The sequence below is a fragment of the Crocodylus siamensis genome, chromosome 1, assembly GCF_052110815.1.
Source record: "Crocodylus siamensis isolate JL-2025a chromosome 1, ASM5211081v1, whole genome shotgun sequence".
NCBI lineage: Eukaryota > Metazoa > Chordata > Crocodylia > Crocodylidae > Crocodylus > Crocodylus siamensis.
The window spans coordinates 368160359-368181982 of NC_143395.1; positions in this window are offsets into that span (position 1 = coordinate 368160359).

Below are 21624 nucleotides of genomic sequence, written 5' to 3' on the forward strand. Positions count from 1 at the left end.
TATCTGTTTTCCACTGTTTTTATCATAATGATATATATAGTGCCTTATTTGTTTCAGCTAAAATTATGCTGAAGAACAGGTAGGACACCAGATAGCAGACAAGAAGTTAGACACTATCAGTTCACTCATCAGTGAAAATTGAAAAATCCAGAATATGTACAGCAACTTTCTTCTGAAACATATCTTTGCTCCACAAGTTCCCCAAAAACAAGAGCTATCCACCCTTTTTAAAATTTCAGGTACCAAATCTTGCCTTGAAACCCAATAACCCATGCAAAATTACCATGATAGCATGAGTCCAAGGAGTAATTGTGCATACAAAGAACTAATTAGATCAATCTGCATGTGAACCCCTGGATTTGCATGCACAAACACATGCAAATGAGATATACCAGTGCCTGCAGTCTTGGGCTTCTGCCCTTTTGAGAATCAGTTCCTGGTGTTTATAAATAGAGGGCTAGATTCTATGATCCCTACTGACACCACTTTACAGACAAGTACAATGAAATATAACAATAATGATTTTTTTTACATCACTTTAGACTTTTGCCATGTTCTTTGGAAGGTTATTGCTGGATACTGGTAGCTTTTGAGGCATATGTGCTACTCATTTCTGCATCTCCTACATGTTGAAATCAGATCCATACTGATAAAATATCATCAAAACATACTGCCAACAGGCTGCACAAGTAATGCTCTTTATATTGGACCTAGGGTAGCAGGTAGGCATCACTTATGTGCATGAAGTCCCTCTGTGGATGTAACACTCCAGTCCTTCCTGAGTCCTAAATGTCCTTCTGAATGCAATCGCAGCTTCCTGGACAGTAGGTGCTTCCCCACCCAACTCTTACATGTATTAAAAATTATCAGGTGAAATTCTCTTTTTTCCAGTGCCAACATCAGGCCAGCAGACCTCTGCAGTCATTAAAGTATGGTTTAAATGAGATCCTGCTTTACAATACCAACTCTGAGCCACTCCCAAGAAAGTTGCCATGAAGCATGCATCTGCATTCACCCCTTTTCTTTGTGCATCAAGTCCCAGAACAAAGTGATGCAGCAGCCTCAGAGCAGCCTTGAGTATATGTCTGTTAGCATATATAAGCAAAGAGTCTATGGATCGTGCTCAGCACATGCTCTGAGACACTCTAATGCCTCATTTTAGAGAGTTGGCATGTGTGGAGCAAATGGACAGAGACAGCTACGCAGAACAGCATAGAGGAGATGTCCTTAGTATCTTATCTAATGTTAACTCCATGTGCAATGCATTGTTGATGCATGCTTTCCCATCTGAGTACATATCATAAGTTTGGCATAGCCCTTTTAACATGAAGGTATTCTTGCACATGTTCTGCCTCACAGCTGGAAATAGTAAAAGGATGTTGAATCTGCATCTTATATTCAGGCAGGTTTGGAGTTTGCAAATCTTCAACAATCTGTGCTAAAAAGCCCATCACAATGTCTGTTGGCCAGCTTTCCTAAGGCACGGTCATTGTTTTCATTAGTAATTGCTTCCTGCAAGAGAAATGGCTGTTTGCTTTTGTGCTGTGCCATGCACTACCTCCATTCTTCACTCTTTGCAGTATGAAAACATCTTGAGTTTTACTCCTGTCATCAGATTAAATGGTTGACCTGGCAAGTGTGTGTTTGATAAAAAGTGTCTAGTGCTTTTTAAAATACCTGTTACCAGAGTTTCAAAATGCTTGCAGTGTTCTTAATCATATTTACCCCTCCTCAAGCTTACCACTAAGGTCAGTCCTACTAGGCTATCACTATTTAAAGAATCACATGGAATCTTGTTTGGTAGATACGTTGCTTCATTGCCAATTATGGGGTAACCTCTAACTTCTGGATCAGCTTCTAGGCTATGATTAGTGGCAATTAGGGTTGGGTAATTCACCGGTCAAATAAAGTTTGGTCAATTGACTGGTCAAATATTGGTCAAAAATTGTAAAAAAATTGTCAATAGGTCCAAATATACACAGAAAAAGCACAACTTTTCTATTATGAAATGTGTCAAAAAACAATAAAAAGTCTTATGTCAAGAAAGCTACCAAAATGTATATTTTTGGGGGGTAAAATTGCTATAATCTTTACCCAGTCAAAAATATGCAGTCATCTGCCCAGTCAGTTGACAATATTTGACCAATCAATTGACCTGCTAGTGATGGTAAACTGATGCTCATACAGGCTCTTTGAAAATTGACTTCAGTATAGTTATTAGAAAAGCATTTGCTCATTAATTCAGCTTTCAAGCGCTTCAAGAGGTCTATGGACATCAAAATGTTGAATCCAAGATTGAAAAAAGAATGCTGCCGTGAATGGAACAGATATATGAAACACCCTAGCAATTGACACACAATGGAGCTATGATTGTGAAGCTTAGAAGATGGCAGGCTGTACCACTGGTTATCAGCTGACTGATCTTTTTCCATAAACCATACACTATTTTATTTGACCTTTGAACTTCAAACATGTTTTATGTTTTGATTCACTCCACCCATATTGAAATAATTCTTGTGGGCTTTTTCAAGTTACAACTTGGGTGCATGCTACTGTGGTCAGTTTTAATAGGTATTAATGTAGTGAGTAGCAAGCAAATTATAACTGTTTCACATTAGGCATAATTTTACAGCAGACAATTTTATAAGGAGACTGGAATGAATCAAATACAGTCATTTGAATTAAAATATCTTTTACATTCCCAGTGTTGCAGTGGAACTGATGACAAACCTAGAGAAGCATGCTAGAACAAATAGACCAGAAAATTAAATTCTTCTAGCTTTCATATGCCACAGTAGGAACTATTTAATTTTTTTCCCTCTTCCTTTCTTTTTTTTCTTTCTGCCTTGGGAAAGGAGAATGACTAAGCCTCTCATTTCCAAATCCTGTTAAATATATTTCCTCTTACAACTCTCAGAGAACTGTGAGCTCTCCAATATAATTTGCTGTGATCTAGTGGCATTTCATTTGCATGGGAATAATATCCCATGGCTTAAGTGAAGGGTAGAGTCTCAAGACTCCCACGCTTCATTTTTTGGTTCTACTACTGGCTGACTCTTTGTCATTGGGTGAATCACTTAGGGTCTGTGTGCAAGCAGAAGCAGGGTTCAGAGTCTTGCTACTAATTCCTACCATATGGGTGTGTCTACACATGCACTTAATGCATCTTAAGGTTACTGCACACCAAAATAAGGTACAGTAAACTGCACCCAGGAATGCTTTTGCATGTGTGCCCACATCAGGAGCAAATTTGCTTCCAACAGGAGCAGTTGAGTCTAGGGCTGCAACTGCCCACCTTCCCTGCTCTGCCTCACTGCAGCAGCCAGGGGGAGCTCCAGATACCCCCTGTGCCAGGCCCAAGCTGGCAGGAGGCACACAGGTCAGACCTGGGCTCTGCAATCCTGAGCCCCACACTAGAGCTGTGGACAGCTTCCTCCCTCCTCCTGTGGCCCTCTGCTGCCTAAGCTGACTTGGAAGAAATTGCTCCCAGTCAGCATCAACACGTGTGCTACTGTGCAGTAGCTAATGTTCCATTAGTCTGTTACCTGTATTTGTTGGTATGAGCAAATGGCGCATTAGCCTAATTTACTATGCAGTAAGTCCCATGCATGTATAGATGGTGATGCATTACTGCACAGTAAATTAGTCTAATGTGCAGTGAAGCATCTCAAGTAGATGACCCTATGTGCATTCATCCTGGAAACAAGGCTGCAGGGTCCCACTCCCTATATCTGGGTTTCTGGTGGGCTCAGAGGACAGCTTTGGGTGCTCCAAGCGTGTCTTTACCTCCTCATTTCCAGAGTGGATGAATATGGAACGGGAGTGAGAAGAGGAGTGGGACTTCGTTCTTCAGCAGCAAGACTGAGCATCCTGTCACCACAGCGCAGGCATATCCTGAAAACCTCTGAACCACGTCCTCAGCTGTTGCACAGCACTACAGCTCTATCAGTTGGTGCTCTGTCTTTTGTTTTACATTTAGTAAAACAAGGATAATAAAGCAGTTTTGATATCTGTCACATATGGCTGATGAGAGGATGAATTAGGCACTGTTTGTAGAGGACTTTGTGATGCAGGGATCAAAAGGGCTACGTCTGTCCCTCTGTTTTAAGGTTTTCTATAGTGCTCATCACTATAGATTCAATAGTGCTGACCCTGAGAACACGTGTGGATGCTTATCTTTTCTCATGTGAAGAGCCCCATTGATTAGCTAAGCCCTGATGTCACTCATCACACAGTTGTGCATTCCTGTTCTCTCTATCCCCAAATGCCAAGAGTGTTTTTCAAGTCTAGTAATGGGACTACTTACATGAATAAACTTAAACATATGTGCTTAACTTGAAAGTGGTATGTCTTGCTGTTTTTCTTCCAAAATTCAGAAATATATTTAAAAATGCAAGCTCCATAAATATGTTAGAAGAGGCAAAACACTGCATATTTCTTTGTTCTCCATATGCTTTTAATATTATGACAAGCTATAAAGACATTTCTGAAGAGATGGGCTTTCTTCTTCTGCGTGCTAGTATTCCTGATGTTCATATCCAAGTACAGGAAAAAGTAGAGAAAAATTTACTGGTAATTTTAGTTTTTTCATACTGTATTATTTATTTCCTCACAGTTGGGTGTTCATGCATCTTTCTATGCTAATATCTTTAACAGAGATTGAAATCCAGTACGTTTTCACTAACCAAAATGACTTTTGGCTTTTATAAACATTGTCCTCTCTTCAGTCCCACAATGCTGCCAGCTCTCATGATTTTATCATGAGTCTTTCAATAGCTGGCATTTTTTCATAAGGTCTCAGCTCAGGCAGTCATGTAATTACATGAGAATCTTTGCTTTCATTTTTTAAAAAGTTTTGAGCCTTCATAGGTGCTAGAAAATAAAACCTTATAGGATCAGAAACCAAAAAATGGATAAAAAACCAAAACTTATACTTAAAAAAAAGTCATCTCCTGATTTTTAAGCTAGTCTTGTGATTTTGGCACCTGAGTTATGGTTTTTAAATCTTTGAGGCTGTCAATGTTGGAGCTACCCAAAAACAACTTATTTTAAACTATTTTTAAAACAGTAACAATAAATATCCTGGATGCCTTATACATTTTGTCTGAATGCCTTATACATTTTGCACTACCCCTTAACTCCCTACTTCTTGTACTTGAAGGCTGTGAGTTATCCTATTCAAATATGCTTCTAAGAGAAAGTTTAAAGGTTCAGTCTGCATGTAGACCTTTGGAAGCAGGGGCTAACTACAGACATTCAGGAAGCTAAATCGGGTTCAAAATGGCCATCCAATTTAAACTTAGTTTGTTCCAGCCCTGACCTTACACCTACAGACCAGCTCTTAGTGACCAGCAATCAGTCTAAACCTGTAACTAAGCAGAAGTTCCAGGCACACAAACCAGTCTAAAAATTGCAGAATCCAGTTTAAGGTAAACCTGGATCTGTGTTGTATCAGACTCATCTGATTTAGATCAAACCATTGCATGGAATTTCTATCCACTGTCCCTATACAGCCCCAGGGCTGGGAAGAACTAACCACTCGCCCTGGCCCCAGGGCTGCTCTTTTCACTCCCCCTTCCCCTGCATTCGTCTAACTTTGCCTCTGCCCTCCAGCCCCTTGCTCCCCCAACCCCATGAGCTAACACTGTCAACCCACATCCCACAAGCCACTCTGGGTGCAGCTGCTTTTATCAGTATTTGCTGCTGCCAGAACTGAGCAAGTAAGTCCAAGTGGGGGAAGGGGTGTGAGTTCACGGTGGGGGATGCCACCCCACCCCTACCCACCCTTGTGTTGCGCTCCCTCACCTCTTGCAGGTTGCACCTGAACCACCCTACTCCACCCCCTACACCACCCATGGGTCGTGCCTGCCCCCTCCCCATCTGTGGGTCCTGTTTGCCTTCCCTAAACTACTCACAGGTTGTGCCTGCCCTCCTTACCTCACCTGCAGGCTACGCCTCCCCCCAACCCTCAGTCTGTGTCTGCCCCTGAATGCATCTGTAGGTCATGCCTGCACCTCCCATCCCAACCACAGATCATGCCTGCTCCCCCTACTCCACCTATGGGTCACAGGTTGCAGGTCATGCCTGTCCCCCACACCCTACCTATGGGTTGCACCTGCCCCCTCCCCAACTGCAAGTTGCACCTTCTCCCCCTACAGGCTGCATCTGCTCTCTCTACCCCTTGCCTGCCCCCCTACTCCAGCCACAGGTTGTGTCTACTCCCTCTACCCCTTGAAAGTCACACCTGCCCCTCACCCCATCCATGCCTTGCATCTGCCCCATCCCACCCCAACCATGGGTCATACCTGCCCCCCTACCCCACCTATGAGTCATACCTCCCCCCTACCCACAGCAGGCCCTCTATCCCCACTAGCCTGCTGGACCCATAACCCTCTGGCTAGCCCACCCCACCATCCTGACTTACCTGATATTGGGCAGCTATTTTGAATCAATTTAACCTCCCCCTAATGCCCTTGAGTGTCTGTAGTTAGCCAGCAAGTTTGCCACTGAGGGAGTGTGGGGGAGGGGGGACTCCAGTAACCTTCTTTCTGGAGGAAGCAAGTACAGCTGGTGGCATTGTCCAAAGAGGAGTCATGTTTGTGGTGTCTGTTTTGGAGGATGGACTTATTCAAAGCCTTCCAGGAAATAAACTGTTTTCAATAGGCAGACTCCCTTAGGGAGGATCACAGTTGAAACAGGCACAGTGAACTCCTCAAAGATGTGAAACCAAACTAGCAATGAAAGATGCAATCTGTAGAGTGCTAAGGTAGCAGGATGAATTGAGGCTTAAGTTTGACATGTATAGATGTATGATTAGTCCATGCTACATTCTACAACATGCTCCAGTATTGCTACTAGTGTCTTTTAATAGTCAGCCTTTATCTGAATTTCCAGTGAGCTGTTTTGGAGACTCTCCTCTAGTCAGATTGGGAAAGGACTAGAAGTTTTCTATGCCCTTTGGAAGACTGAAGAGAAGTAAATGTACAATCATCATGTATAAGTGTGGCAGGAACTCCAAAATGAAGTGCAGGGCTTGGTGATATGCTTTTCTATGAGAAAAGCACATGTGGGATTCTGGGATATGTAAGGAAGTGATGAAGAAGCCTCTGTGAAACTTCTTTACAACAGTTCAAGACATATGCTGGTCTAATCCCCAAGCAGGGCTATAGATTTTCTTATGGGTTTCCCCCAAGAAGCTTATACAGATTCTTACAGCACTGGGTGTTGTTCTCAATGGCATGTTCATGGTGGGGCTTTGGTGGTGCTAGTTATGCAAATCAGTAACCTCATACCTGTCAGTGCTGTCCTTAGGGAAGAAGACAGGAAATAGTGCAGGAGAAGAGCAACTGGAAAGGAACTGGTAAGTTCTCTAGGGTGGAGACCAGAGTCCCCCAGATATCATTGGTATCCATAGCACCAGGAGATCTTCTCTGTGCAGCCACAAACATTTGAGTCTTCCACACTTTCCAAGTTAGGAAACTTTTTTCTTAAGTTTCCTCCTTCCGTAAGTTTTAGGCCATGTACATTCAGTGTGTCCTAGGAGAGTCAGTACTGCCCCAAGAGAAACCATGAATGTATAGATGTTCAGGATTTTTCTCCCAGTGTAAAAATGGCCACTCTAGGAGATAAATAACCTGGGAACAGCAAGAGTTGTATCACTCCCAGGAGAGTTTCTTCTGTCAGAGCATTTGTACAAATTTAGGTGAGGAAGAGGAAGAGAGGTCTGTGTGTTTTAAAGCTGAAATCTTCCATTCTGTTCCTCTGGCCACACGTATGCAATTTTTCTGCTGCCTGTGGTGTTTGTATATGTATATGGCTACAGACGACTTATACAGTTTGCCTGACTAATGCTATTATTTCATGCTCAATAAAAATTGTTTAATTAATATTAGCATTTTCTAGAAGCATTTTTTAAAGATGGTTTCTGTACAAAAACCAAGACTGAATTCCTTGTCTGCAGTTGAGGAGAACTTGACACACCTCCACAGAGTGTGTGCACCAAAGATAGAAGAGTATATATTTGTTTTTGAGAACATGATCTTAGGATTTGGGAGAGCTATTCTTTGTTCCAAGCTCTGCCACAGGCCTACTGTGTGTTCTTGCATGAGAATTGTTTCTTCTCTCTTTCCTCTGTTTATTCTCTTCTGTGAAATGAGAGTCCTGAAAAGTATCTGCTCTTCATCATGACACTTTCAGATCCAATCATAGAAAAGGTTATAGCTAATGTAGAGCAATTCTGTCAGCACTCACCAGTACACTAAGGTGGGTGTGGCAGTACATCTTTGGTGCCTGCCACTTTAAGGGCAGGAGCAGGCAGCCACAATGTGTCTGATGAGGGCAGCCATTTTCAAACATAGGCCAGAGAGGAGGCAGTCTGTGCTGAGCAGCCACAGGGGCAACATTTGGCTGAGCTGCTCCTGGAACATCTTGGAGTTAAGGGTGAGGCTATGTGGATGAAGGAGGCCTCAGTGGCCCTGGACATGACCTAAAACTACCCTGCTGGGATAGGGAGGCCTGGTGGGACTGCCAGTGACGTGGCAGACCCACTTAAATACCAGGACTGTGAACCTCACCAGTGTAAGCTGGGTCATGATGCCTAAACCCCAGCCTCCACCTTCAGGTGGGTTACTAAGAGGGAGGAGTGAGACCAGCCATGGCTGCAGCCACCTGAGCCTGCAGGGGTGCAAGACCCCGGAGGCCCTAGGGAGGCAGCAGTTGTGTGGCCCCAGAGGGATCATGGATCATGCATTAGATCCTATTGTGTGACCTGAAAGAGCAGGGGCATTGGTGAGCCCTCCCAGAGCAGGGTGTGTCTTCACAAGCTGAAGGACTGGGTGTTGAGTAGGATTGAAGCGATGGTCTGAAAGGCAGGCCCAGGGGGTGTGTTGAGTAGGGCTGAAGGACAGCTGGAAGAGCAACACGTACGCCAACCCCCCACAAGATCATGGTGTTGTGTATAAGGAGCCTGGTGAGGGGCTAGTGCAAAACTGGCTCTCCGTTTGGTGAATTGGCTGGCACTACCCAGGTAAGGGTCATGGAAGAGACCCAAGAGACTTCATGTTGCCAGCCAAGGTGGGATTCAGATAAGCCTGATCGCTGGAAGGGTTACTGCAGGAGAGAGCAGGGCAGAGTGAAGGGGGCACAGTATGGTGCAACAAGCAAGAGACCCTGTGAGAGGGGGTGGATTGTGAGAGGCCCCTGTGAGAGTGGGATGGTATGAGTGTGTGTGTATGTGTGTGTGAGACCTGGCGGAGAACTAGGTTCGGTCCAGCTTGTAGGCAGGAGTATGATAACATATTGGATGCTGTCTGCAAGGCATGGACCACAGTGTAGGAAAGGTACGGAGCCATGGATAGAGCCCCCTGGCATTAGGGCATAGAACAGCCTCCTGTTGTTCTATGCCCTGCACCCCTGCAACCTCCTACATTAACTACCAGTTTGTTGTAATAGCAAAGCCATGGCAGGCGAGACTGGGTGGCCTGCCCTATGTAGACAGGTGGGCAGGCTGACTAAAGACTCGGTCCTGAGCTTGCCCCCTATCACAGTGGGTCAACAAATACCATTCAGGCCAACTGAGTAAAAGGTTGCTGAAAAAACAAATACTTCTAACACTGGATTTCATTTCCCTCCTGGTCTGAAATTAAACTGTATCTAAATTATCAGTAGATTGCCCATGTTCATCAACCATCTCTGCTGAGAATTGCCTCCTTATCTTGAATGTGCTCTTTCCAGAGCTGCTTGTTTCTAGTGTAGGAAGATGCTGATTGGGAACCTCTCATTTACTCATTCTTCCGAGGTTAGTAAGTTTTTTCAGTGTGGTTGTCCCTTTCATGAAGACTATTATTACCTTTACCACGTATGTAATGCATTTGGTGAAAAGTGTGAAGTTCTGCTATCTAGTCCAGAAGAGCTTTTACAATCTTTTCTCCGCCGCCTGAGGAAAGGTGTTTGTGCCCGAAAGCTTCAATTAAATAATTGTTTTTGCAAAAATCTTCTTGATCTAATAAAAGATATCACCTCCACCATGAGCCCTGGTTGCCTTTTCCTCTAGACCAATACAACTACAACCTGGCTATCTAGTCCAGGCACTTTGTACAATTTTCATTCCCTTGTAAACAGCAATAGGAATATCAGCACAGACTTTTCCTTCACTTCAGTTATTAGTCAGGCATTTAAATACAGATACCTGACTGCACCTGTCAGGCTTCGATCATCCGGTCACGTGCCGCCCGGCTTTAGGTGTGTAGGGCTGTTCGGCGCTCCGTCCCTGTTATCTTACTGCATGGATGTCCCACTCCGGGGTAGTCTCTTCCCCAATCTCACCTGCCATGACTTTGTTTGTTTCTTCAGTGGTAGGGTCCGACTACTGGGGCTCGCATGTTTCTGGGATCTCTAGATGGCAGTCTTCCGTGAGGCTCCAACCTCCCCTACACCTTGCCCTGATACCCAGCCTCGCCGAGTTGCTGATGTCTCTCGGCCTGGCGCTCGTCTATTGATGTTCTTGGCTCTCCTGCAGAGACGTATTAGGTCTAACCCAACCCCCAAATCTGAGTTATACCTTTATGCATCTACACGGTTGTCTCTATTCCCTCTAAAGCAAAACCTTTCCTCTGATTGAGCCAACTCTAGGGCTCTATGTGACAGACCTTCCAACCCCTCCAAAAGTGGGAAACAGAAAGAAACAAAAGAAGAAACACTATTAATACCAGTAAGCTCCTAACTACACAAAATGGGCTAGCCGAGAATTTCTAGCTGGCCCTGTCCTGAGTATACATACATTCGGCGATTATCACATTCTCCCTTCCATACTGCAGACCCCCTGCGTGTTGGCTGGACCCTTGGTGGTCGCTCTAGTTCTGCCTACTCTGTGTCCCCTGCCGGGCAGCTCTGTGCAGTTGGAGCTTGTCTTCTGCAGCCCCTCCCACTGCTTAGGCTCTCCGTTCCCCACCTGGGTTTGCTCCTGGAGCCTTTCCGAATCCGCACCGATCCCACCTGGCTCGACGCCTCAAGTTCTGTCATTCTCCCCTCTTCTTCGGGGCAATCTTTGTTGTCACTGTCTTCCTCAGATCCTCTCCCTCGAATCCTTCATCTGAGTGAGACGCATCCGACTCCTCTTTCTCTGTGCTGTTGCTGGAGTCCTCCGTATGACGGGCTTCAAGGCAGACTTCTGCCCCGTGAGAAGCAGTCCTACCTCCTCTTACCTCTAATTGGGGTTCCAGGGATACCCTCCCTATTGACTCTCCTTCTGGTTTTTCTCCCCTTGCTCCTTTACCTGCGCCACCTCTCATCCTCCCGTGCTGGCTTCTCCCGCTCCTCTCCACAGCTGGCTGCGGTTTTAAAAAAATGCAGCTAACAAGCTGTGCGGGTCCCACCTCCACTTCCAGTTTCACCACAGCACCGGCTGCAGGTAAGGGGTTCTCCATTTTTTTCTCTCTCTCCTTGCCTTCCCTGTTATATTCTGGCCCCCAGGATCCCCCCTTAGCCCCTCAGGGTCTGTCCCCTGTATCCTCTCTGTGACACTGACTAAATGGAAAAATAAAACTAATTAACGAAGTACATAGGAAAAAACATATTGAACACTTTTAACCACTATAGAACACAAGAGAAATGTACAGTCTGTAATGCTCTTCAGAGGCACTTTTATAGCTTTGCATGATAAAAATAAACCAGCAGTGAATATCAAATTAAAATAACTACTCATAATACTGCAGCTAGAAAAAATAGTTAGCCAGTGCTTCAATAATTCACATCCATTAATAATACTTAAAAACAGTAGGCATCAGAATTGCATAAGGTCACCACATCCCTAATGCACTTGTGACTGACCTAAATACTTTTTGAAGCATTTTAGTGAGCTCTAAATGGTCTTGCACAAGTTATCTGTATTTACTTGAATTTCATCCTAATCATCACCCTTATTCCTGCATAGGAGGATTTTCCTCAGTTATTTGTCAACTTCTCTAACAAATTAAAAAGTGATGCAATACCTACAGAAACCCTTCCAGCTTCCTGAGAGAAGTTCTCAATGAAGATTACAAATGAGCTGGTACATCTGATCTCTCTCAGTCCCAATTTTAAATTACTAGTCAATTAAATAACACCCCTGAAAATATAGACCAAGAATCCATTCAGAAACTGATCAGTTATGGCTAGCAAAAGATATAAGATAGTTAGAAGTGCCTTTCTTTCATTTTCCTCTCCAGTAGAGGTTTGACCATCTCCAGGAATTATCAAATCTTCCTATGATCTGTGGTGATTCCTATGGTTCTGTGTATTATTTTTCCCTCCAATATGAGCAAAAACCCCTTACCCTCTGCCGCCTCTAACTTCTTCCCCCTGCGGTCCCTTCCCCCTCTCTTTACTGTCTGACCCTTCTTTCTCTGAGCACATGGAAGCAAGGGGCAAATTAGAAAACACTGACCTTGAAATACCTGCAATAATTTGCTCTACAAGTACCCATAGACTTAGTTCATCCAGAATTGATGCATTTTATCTTTTTTGACACTGCTGCAAATTTGAGCATAGGTACTCCATAAATACACTTTTAAGCAGCAACACTTTTGTACCTTCCTATCTATAGTACAAACTATATATGATATTAGTCCAAAGCCAAGAGAAGAAATCATACTTGCTTTTTGCATAACCATTTCTTCCTTGAGGAGTGCCAGAGTCCATATCCTACGTTTATTAATCTGCCTCTGAGGAGGTGTTCTGTATCTCAGAGGTAGCATACGCACTTACAGGTATCCTTATGGTTGCTATAGCTGCTGTGGTAAGTGCTCACTATATAAAATCTTTGCTGGCCAGAGCACAAGTTAAACCAGCTCCTGGCAGGCTTAACTCATTCACTGGCCTTCTGGGAAACTGTTCTGAGCCTTTCTTTTCATCAGTTAGCATACAGTCATTTCTTGCACTCGGCCTTAAACAGCTGTAACTTTCCTGCACTTCCCCCTGATTTTTGATCCAGGTGTTCCTCTCGGAGACATTTCTTAATTACCGCATTTGGGCCACTCAGAGGGAAAGGAGTTTAATGAAAACAACAGTCTGGTAGTGGCATGTGATTGATGTTATGCTGTAGTACTGCTTTGCTTAAGGTGTAACTGCTGTTTAGCAGCAGTGGCTCTAATGACTTCACATAAGGAGAAGAAATGTTTCAGTTGGGAAGTTTCTAGAAGGGCCCATCTAGTACTCTTCATGTGCAGATAAAGACACAATGGGATCTAATGCATGATCCACACAAACACACTTCTTGACATGCCACATGTGGTAGGAAGTGTAATTGTGGGATCATGCATTAGATCCCATCGTACTATGTTGCTGATGCAGGGTGAGCCCCATCCCAGGCTCCCCCTGCACCGTCAAGAAATAAGCTTATGTAACTGGAAGGCCCTTCAGCTGAGTGGCTCCCAGCTGCATGGGTACCTCACATAGTCCCAAAGCTGGGAGGGTGTAACAGCTGCAGTTTTCCAGCCTCAGGGGTGTGGGGAGCCACTGAGGGTGGAAGACCATGGCAGCTGTGATCTCCCAACTCTAGGGGCTCCATGCACCCTGGGAGCTGAGAGATCACATCCAGCTGGGTCCTGGCACCAGGAAGGGCACTGCCAGGACCCAGATTAGGCAGCTGCTGGGTCTAAGAGTCTGTTTAATTGTGGGACTCCCAGACCCAGCTGAACATGGTGCAACCCTGACAGGCTTTCAGCCACAGGGGAGACCCTGCTACATGTGCAAAATTAAAGCTCAGTAGTGACCAGCTTTAAAGTTAGCAGACATTTTTGAGGTGTAACTTTATAGTGGGTTGGAGCTTTTTATGGCATGTTAAGTACTTTGCATGTGGAGCTGGTGTCAAGGTAATTGTGCAGTTAACCAGCAAATTGTGCAATACCTGTCATGTGTAGAGGGGGCTGAAGAAATACAACTTTGAATGAGAATCTATGCTTTATCTAAAACCTACAGCCCTAAGGGAAGGCAGCTTTTGGTAGCTTTAAGCCACTCTTGCACACTGCTGAGCTTGAAACTGGAAGCCTAGATACAAGCCAGCCCTAAGAACTAATTTGATTTTCAGCAGCTCCCACAGGTATAATGCTGTGGCAAGTAGCCTACTGAGGGCTGGGCAGCTGGGGCACGGACCTTGGGTGCTGACTAACAGTGGAGTGTGAGAATGGAGATGGGGGGCACTAGAGTGGCAGCATCAAGCTAGGCTTGGCAAAGGCTCACCCAGAGGCTGGAGGCTGCTGTAGTACCTGGAGGTTTGTGATGTGGAAATAACTTTTTACTACTCATAGAAATGTATATGCAGCTATTTCCAAAGCAGAGGTAATTGTTTTGCTGTTGCCCTTGCAAGGGTCATGTGGCTGCCTAATTTTGTTCTCTGCCCCTGAAGTTCTCACTGACCTTACCCAGACTGTCTCATGGGACCCCACATCCTGGATACTCTGTGTGTCCAGGAGGACTTACCCCAAGTCACATCTTCCCTGTTTTTTAAAATCCTAACTAGACTAACAACATTAAGGTAACAACAGCAGACAACAACTATTACAAACTCAAACTAACAACGTCTCAACCAGTGTCTTTGGTCATTTCAGCAATCATCTAGCTCTACTGTATTACAGCTCCTCTTTGTTTATGTTCTTGTCTGCATTGAAATAGTCTCCTGGTCACATTTTGGGTCAACTTGAGTGCATCTACACAAGATATTACTGCACAGTTGAGTAATGAACTGTTTCGTAAATGTCTCAGCATCTACATGTGTGCCCCTATTAGGGTGCATGAAACTAATAAACTTGTAGGGTAGGACTTGTATTTACAAGTGGAAAGCAAGCGGAAAGCCACCACGAAGCAGGGCCTACATTGCTTTGAGATGGAGAGGGTCAATGCTGAGATACAAAAGAGGAATCAGAGGCAGGCAAAAAAAGACGGGAGTTGGCACGCTGGTGCAAGCTCAACTGGAGCTTCCAGCCCTCAGCTGGAGGGTGGGATCAGTGTATTGCAGCCTTCCCTCCCCTCACTGGAAGATGGGGACCTCCAATTCGCTCCCCACCCCTTCAGCAGTAGCTAGAGAACCCCAAGAACCAGCTCCCTCCACTGCCTTTCCCCCTCCCATTCTGAAAACAGGTGCACTGGCAGAGAGCTGTGAGCATTGCTGTGGGAACCTGGCTGCAGGCTCCCAGCCAGCAGCTAGATCCCTATCCCCCCATGAACCACCAGTTAACGTCTGTTTGGTCAGGGGCAGGCAATATTTTTTGGCCGGAATGCCAAAAAACCACGATGTCTACCTTAGAAGGTGCCAGAGTGCCAACATGCCGGATCCCAGAGCAGCTGTTTGCAACCTCCTGGCTGCAGCTGGCCCACAGAGCCTGCAGCAAGGCTTGCAGCCTCCCAGCCGCCTGCTGGGAGCAGCCTGGACTTCTGTGGCTGGCAGCAGCTGCTTAGGCCATGGGCTGGTGGTGGTGTACCGAGCAAAATGGCTTTGCGTGCCATGCTCAGCACACGTGCCAGGGGTTGCTGCCCCTGGTCTGGGGTAATGCTGTAACTCAGAATGCTTTGCAAACAATGTTCTGAATTACAGCTGAGAGCTGCACTTCTCAGAGGGCTGGTAAGCCAAGACAGGCTTCTATGCCTGCTCTCCTGGCACGAGTGTGAGAGATCCTGGCATACTGGAGAACTTCAACTTGAGCGGCACATTTTGGAGAGTGGCCATACCTTAATGGAACAGGAGCTGGGTAATGTGGATCAGACATAATTCTACCTCTGAGTGGTGTAACTTTGAGTGGTGTAATGAGTGCTTAAAACCATTTTAAGATGTTAATATTTGGACAAGCCAGGGCTTAAGAGCTCCAGGAGCTGCCCAAAATTACTATGTAATAAAGCCGTTTGCCTTGCCCATTCCTCGCTGCATTCATCATGGCTTCTCCTCCTCCACTCCCATGGCTCTGTTCAGGGCACTGAAATAGCTACAGCTGTGCTTGTAGCCCTGCCCTAGGGCTTGTGAGGAAGACCTCAGGAAACAGCCTTACAATTTTCTTCCACGGTTACTGCACAAAGGGAATCCTCCTTCAGCGGTATATTGGGTTTCATGCATCTGGTAAACACTGCAGAGTTATATTTGTTAATCAGATTATGCTAATACAATCTTAGCACAAGTTGTCCCTTTGTGGACAAAATTCAGAAACGAACTGCATGGAAACAATTATATAGTGCTTTCCAAAGTTGGACCATAGTATTATTTCTTAACATAAGCCCTGATCCTACAACTATTTACTTATATGTGTAAAGTTTATACCTGTGAATGTTTCCATAGACTTCACTGGGACTGCTTATGTGTACCAAATTAGGCTCACATACAAGTGTTTGTAGGATTGAGGCCATAGTCTGTAGTATTTTTGGGTGTAGACACAAGCCAGTTTTGGTTTGCAGCCATGCTTTTAAAAACTTCAATAAACAAATACTGTTATAGACACAATCAAGGATGCCTTCCTCCATCCCTAAATCCTAATGGATATTTTCATTATAATAAGCTACCAAAATGATCCTTTTTGCCTTGGAAATATTCTTACCAGTTGCATTTTGATTGGCAGATGCATTCCATTTTAATGACATACAAATTTGAAGGGCAATGTGCTTTCAAACATAATAAAGTGGAATTTTTTCTCCACATCTGGAACCTAGTAGATAAGTACCTAAATTAGGGAAACAAATAAGAAATAACTTTGTAGTCAACATTTTATAATATGTATCCATATGTAGCACATTTATGTATTGTTGAATATTAGGTAGGCCTATTTTACTCTTTTATCTCTTGTTTATAGAACAACAAAGAACTTGCAAATAAGAAAACAAATATTTTTGGCAATCTTTCATTCAGAAATTGAAGAGAAATAGGAGACCATGAGGAGCCACTTTTCTGCTTTTTTAAAATGTAATTGGTATTTCCAGAAGGAAATACAACTCACAAGTGTACTGAATTTGTTTTTAAAACTGACTTTAAATTTATTCCTCTGTAAAATGAGACTAAGACTTAACTCTCTGACATACAGTGAAATTAGACTAATGTTTAGAAGTCATCTGAAGATCCTCAGATATGAGGCATAATGTAAACCAATAGGTAATAAATAAAAATAATAACTTTTAAAACCCAACTGAATGTCCAGACAGTTAAAATTTCAAATAGTTAATGGACTTACAGGTTGGCTTTATGACATCTGGAGAAATTACTCTGGTAATGACTCTTTCTATACTTTGAGATAGTAGAGCATTTTGGTTAATTGATACAATAATTGATGGTATATTATATTATTTCTTCATCCTGTATTTTTTTATTGGCTTTGGTTTTGTGCTAGCACTGCCCAGTCAGTTTTTCAGATTCCTCTCCTAGTGAAGTGGGATTGGTTCTTGTGGAAAAATATTGCATGTGTTTGTGTAGAATAATCAAGGAATAATGCATACACGCATAGGAGGAACAGGTATATTGAGGTTGTTCAGGCCATCTGAATTCTGACATTCCATTACTTTTGAGCATTTGACTTTACAACCTGAATAACAATTAAAAGCGATTTGAAATGGAATATAGAAATTCAGCACATAAGAAAATAAAGGAGAGCTGTGTTTCTGAGCCCCTTCCCTTCGTGGCCAGTGGAAACGGGGGGAAGAAAGCTTTATGTTTGTACAGTGCTTACCACAGCATGACCCAACCTCTAGCTGATACTGCAATAATAAGTAAATTAGCAGTAACAATCACCCCTCAAAAATAATAGGAGAGGGGATAGATGATAGAGCTCAGAAACAGCAAATTGAGAGAATACAATCATCTCTTTATTATACTAGAGTAATTCTGAGGTATAGAATGGTTCGTGTCATCAGTCTTTCTTTGCCGGAGGGAAAAAAATGGATGGTTGTTACTTGGATCTTGATGAATGTCTGAAAATCACAATTGAAAAAGTGGATTAAATAGTGCAACACAATTCATAAACAGGAAGGAGACGGTTTTGGGTAAGTGGGACCAGATGACAGACAATTCTTCAGTGACTATAGATACTTCTCCTTTTGTCCCAGGGTGAAGATATAGCTATAGATACATTTTCATTTCTCACGTGCTTAAATACTTATTTAATACAGAAAACACATGAAGTAAAATTCAGACCTTCTGTAAGTACATGTGTGTCTTATATGGAAGTTTTAGGGTCAAATTCCATGGGGACTCAAATTGTGATGTAAGCTAAGTGGTAAGTGGAGAAACACAAGATGTAGCGGACACCACGGAGCAAAAAACAATGCAGAACAAAGGCAGATTTGTGTTGTTATGGGTGTGCTAGCCCAGGAAATCTGGGTTTCACCACAGAGGCCTAAAAAGGGTAGAAGGCGTTTTCAGGAGAAAACTTGAATAAGGAGCCTGAAGCTGGCCTACGAGGCTGGTAATGGGCTGGTTTCCTGGAGTAGCTTCAAAGATGCCTTGTGCCTAGGCAAGAACTCTGAGGAGAGGTGAAGTGGGAATGGTAGCAGTTGTCCCTTCAACATTTAGTGTCCTCAGGTGGGAGTTTGTTAAAGAGAGAAAGCCTGAGCAACTCAGTGGCTTTAAGAGACCACTGGAACCTGCTGTCGTACCCTGGAAGCAGGAAGAGAGTAAATGTAGACCTCTGAAGAAGAGTGGAGGCCCATGCACAGTCCTCTGCACCAAGAGAAATAGTTCACAACTGGATAGTGACAGATCGAGGGGAGATATAAGCATTTGTTATAAGACTGGTGGTTCAGAAAGGGCAAAGAGCTAGGGGGAAGGCAATGTTGGAATTGCTGACATTTCAAACTTTTGTTACCCAAAAGGGACAGCCAAACTGCTGGCCTATGTTATTGTGGGGAAACTGAGGCAACGGTCAGAGTCGTATGGCAGAGGTAAATGTTGTATCAACCTGACTGAAATAAGGAATGATGTCAATGCTGTTGTAAGTGGTATGTAGGTCAGAAAACGGATTTGAGTGCCAGAGTGTTCCATGTTACATAAATCTGGAATTCATTCATTGTGCAAAAAGGAGTCTGATTCCACTTAATCACGCAGGAGTTGAAAGAGAGGGATGTGGATGGAAAAGGGAGTGTGGTCAGTCCAAAAAGGGAATATTCCAAGGACATGTCAAGAAGAAAGTCCTGTTAAAGAAATTCAGCCATTTGGCTCAGAATAAAAAAACCTCCAAGATGTGTCATCCTCAGATAATGTCTCCTTTCCAAGTAATAGTATACTGACATCCTCATTAGCAGATAGCTGGGCAACCTGTACTGGATTGTCTGGATTCAGAAGGAGGCTCCCACTCGCTGGCTGTTACTTTACCCCAGACAAAGTAGACTGAGAGGTGCCCCTCACCCCCTTCACCTACCTGTGATCTAAACCTGGCAGAAAGAGTCCTCTATTCTTTTCTTTTCTTTTTTGGGTTTTATTTTCTTTATTACTGCTAATTACTAGGCCTTATATTTTATTTCAAAAGCTGCATAGGAAGTAGCCAGGATAGCATGAATGCATTGCCAGAGTTCTGGCATAAAGACAAACGAACCATACAAGAGCCTAACCACATTCCCCATTACTTCAACTGTGTATGCACATTCAATTACCGTGACACTGAGGAGAGGAAATTTAAATGTAAACTGTGCACCCACCTAATAAACCTTACAGTAGCCTAATGTTTATAGGAATGATGCCTTGAGCAAGACCTATAAACCCAGAAGGGGAAAGATGTATACTCTTCTAACATTTCTTAGACCTGTTTATATCTTTACTTACCCTAAACTGTTAACTCCATCTGAGAGATTCAAGTCCCTGGTGGATTTTTCGAGCCCTCCTCATTAGAACAGTTGTGCTTACGGAGTCTGGGATTAGAAATAGCAACCCCGTGATGTATATGCCCAGTTGGAACTGACTAAATCAACTTGGGTTTTGAATACAAGTCTTCCAAATGCACTAGTTATGATTAACCTACAGCATTAAAATTTTCCCCCATCCAAAAAAAATGTCAAGTAACGAGGAAACTTGCCCTCAGACAATCTGTTTTAAAAAAAAGGTGAACTAAATTAGTAAAATAAGTTGTTTACATCGCTCTAGCAATAGGAGTCCTGCTGTTTTCAATAAATAGAACAAAATTCCCCTTTTCTGACCCTCATGCTACAGTACTAGAGAATATTGTGCTTTTCTGATGTTTGATTGGAACTCTGGACCCAAAAAATCCATAGACTACATACAAGAGGGATCCACAATGTCAAGAAGAGGTCATTTTTGAATGGAGAAAGTCTGTGTTCTGGTGCCTTTATTGAGTGACATTTTGAGGCACTGTCTAGTATCTGGGGATAATTTTGTGTTGGGGATGAAGACAAGGATTTTCAAAACTGTCGTAGGAGGCTAGGTACCTTTGTTTAAATTCAGCTTATTAGGATATAGGCATCTATGTTCTGTAGGTTCCTTTAGCTGGGATTTTCAAGAGACTGTGATGCGGAGGCCTGGATCTTAGAGAGAATGAATGTGTGTATTTTCAGATATGTCGGTTGATCACATTCCACTAGAATAGCCAAGTGTGGGAATTTGTGCCACAACTTATACTGTGATATTTTGCATTCTTCTCTGCTTAAAACAGCATTTTGAGGTATTAAAAATGGGCAAGGAAAAAGAAATGCTCAGGATTTGTGTTCAGATCAACAGCACATCCCTCTTTCTAAACCTGGTTTTCATAAAAAAAAATAAACAGTTTTATAGACTGACTGGAAGCAAAGAATATTTACTCTGAGGGTTCTTATTTATACATATTTAGACAGAATTTATACTTCACCATATAGAGACTCTGGGAGATGGGAAGCTCAGTGGTAATCTGTTGTAATAATAGAAATTCTTAGGTTGGGACCTTCAGTGAGAACCTGGAGTGGATTATACCAATGTGACCTACTATTATAGTGTTCTTCAATCCTCTTTTAACCACCCAATCTGTAAGCAGAGAAAATAATTTTGTAACCTGAACATTTCTTGTGAAAATTAAGAGTTCTGAAATACTTTGTAAGGCCCCAAACCATCACCACTACCCCACTTGTCTATGGGGATGAAAAACCTGCAAAACATTGACTCCTTCTGAGGCAAATTTAACAGCACCATAAAACCATGGGCCTCTGGAAGAACACAGGGAAAACCAGCGTAGGCTTGATTTATGATACACTGCAATAGGATTGAGCTCATCAATATATGATTTTTTTGCAAGAAATTATGGCAGTTCAAAAGTTGTGTGCTTTTCATGCAGGCTGCATGCTTCCCACATACACATCAGAGACACAAAATGAAAATCTAACCCATGAAGAGCATTTCTTATGCAATCAATAAACTTTTGGGGACAGAGGATAACATTGTGCTTTGGATTGCGGCAGGCTTGGGCTCAGATAATTATGGCTGCACAGTGGGACAGCAGTGTAAATAGTATGTGTTATGGGAGAAGCTTGTAGTGATTTCTCTACACTTCCAACATAAGACATTATTACAACCTATTATTTTAGAAGCCTTTACCTCTCAACTATTCAGAGAACACAGGAAGATAATCCTCAAGTTTTGAAAGTGCCCTTTCTTTCTCCTGTACAACTTCTGATGTGTTATGAAGGACTAAAAATCACCTTTAA